Consider the following 2,487-nt stretch of genomic DNA (forward strand, 5'->3'; position numbering starts at 1 on the left):
AGAAACTTTGGGGTTGAGCTTTTTGAGGGTGAACGTATCACCGGTGGGAATACCCAGGCATTATGTCAGTTGTAGGCGACTGGAAGATTGACTTTCCTTATCCTGGGGGGTATTCTATACCCCCCAGGCCCCCCGGTTATACATTTTCACCAAAGTGTTTAAAACCATTACTGAAAACTCCATAATGTCTTGAAAGAAACTTTGGGGTTGAGCTTTTTGAGGGTGAACGTATCACCGGTGGGAATACCCAGGCATTATGTCAGTTGTAGGCGACTGGAAGATTGACTTTCCTTATCCTGGGGGGTATTCCATACCCCCCAGACCCCCCGGTTATACATTTTCACCAAAGTGTTTAAAACCATTACTGAAAACTCCATAATGTCTTGAAAGAAACTTTGGGGTTGAGCTTTTTGAGGGTGAACGTATCACCGGTGGGAATACCCAGGCATTATGTCAGTTGTAGGCGACTGGAAGATTGACTTTCCTTATCCTGGGGGGTATTCCATACCCCCCAGACCCCCCGGTTATACATTTTCACCAAAGTGTTTAAAACCATTACTGAAAACTCCATAATGTCTTGAAAGAAACTTTGGGGTTGAGCTTTTTGAGGGTGAACGTATCACCGGTGGGAATACCCTGGCATTATGTCAGTTGTAGGCGCCGGGAAGATTGACTTTCCTTATCCTGGGGGGTATTCCATACCCCCCAGACCCCCCGGTTATACAGTTTCACCAAAATGTTTAAAGCCCTTACCGAAAACTCCATCATTTCTTGAATGAAACTTTGGGGTTGAGCTTTTTGAGGGTGAACGTATCACCGGTGGGAATACCCAGGCATTATGTAAGTTGTAGGCGGCTGGAAGATTGAATTTCCTTATCCTGCATTTTCACGCCAACGTCAATTTTTTTTAGAAAAATGATCCGAAAAGGTTGAAGTTTCGCTACGTGTTGCGTTCATGGACAATGTGAGCTTCAGTAAGGTTGAAAATCGCAGTTGTAATATGCCCATCGATTTTCGAAATGAACGCCAATTAAAAAGACAGCTCAATAAAATCAAAATGGAACGTCGGTCTACTTGGTGCCGTAATTTCCTTAATTACATCCCGGTCGTTGATTCCGACGATCAAAATCGTTATTGCGAAATTTTATGTTTTTTTTGCGAAACCTGCTGTCAGAAATATGGAACGCGTTGAAATTAAGTGCGATGGACGAAATTAGTCTGGCGGGATGGAATATCGGTGGCTCTGGTTAATGTAATGTATTTGCGGACCTTTATTTGCATTTCAACTTTTTCGCTATTTGCTCGTGAATGTAAATTGCTATCGGACCGAAACGGAAAAACGGTAACTCTGCGATTGGCGGCTGTAATTATATCCCCAGTTAATGAATTGAAGCGATTTATGATTTAATCGCATTTCCATTAAGGCTTTGTTTCATTAGCCCCATTCAGCTCGTTTCCGTAAATGGAACATGTATGTTATCCAAATTGGAGCTGAATGGGAACGTCGCCAGCATTTTAGTCATTCTAATTATTAGCATGCCGTAACGTCCGTTATACATCGATCACAATATTCCAAGAAAGCCATTAGAGCAAAGTGGAAAGAAGAGTCGATGACACTTCACTACCGGCAAATTACCATTTCAATTGGCACATACAACGATTTCCACTACCACCCCAACTTTATTGAATACCTTTCGTTACAATTTTTCATTACAAAAGCAATCGGCAGACAGACCGACAGTCGCGTAATTCTATTGCGCAAACGAATGATTTCAAAAATTATTTTTACGTCACTCGATAGGGAAAAAAGTTACAAAACCAGTGATACCACACACTTAGAATTTCATTTATTATTTTATTATTGTTATTTGAGAACGAATTTGTAGAGAAATAGGCAGACGGGCAGAATATTTCAAAAGTACTGAAAAAGGTTCACATTGCGTCAACGTGTAGCTAACGTCAGAAGTCAATGCGCCCTCTAGATGCTCAATTTTGTAGAGAAACGTGCAGACGGACAGAATATTTCAACAGTTTTGAAAAAGGTTCAGATTGCGTTAACGTGTAGCTAACGTCAGAAATCTAAGCGCCCTCTAGAAGCTCAATTTGAGCATGAATTTATAGACAAACAGGCAGACGGACAGAATGTTTCTGCAGTTTTGAAAAAGGTTCACATTGCGTCAACGTGTAGCTAAAGTCAGAAGTTAATGCACCCTCTAGATGCTCAATTTGGTCACGAATTTGTAGAGAAACAGGCAGACGGACAGAATATTTCAACAGTTTTGAAACAGGTTCACATTGCGTCAACGTGTAGCTAACGTCAGAAATCTATGCGCCCTCTAGAAGCACAATTTGAGCACGAATTTGTAGAGAAACAGGCAGACGGACAGAGTATTCTAAAAACTTTGAAAAAGGCTCACACTGCACCAACATGTAGCTAACGTGAGAAGCTAATGCGACCTTTTGAAACTCAATTTGAGAATGAATTTG

This window comes from Photinus pyralis, unplaced genomic scaffold (assembly GCF_008802855.1).
Source record: "Photinus pyralis isolate 1611_PpyrPB1 unplaced genomic scaffold, Ppyr1.3 Ppyr1.4_LG9, whole genome shotgun sequence".
NCBI classification, from domain to species: Eukaryota; Metazoa; Arthropoda; class Insecta; order Coleoptera; family Lampyridae; genus Photinus; species Photinus pyralis.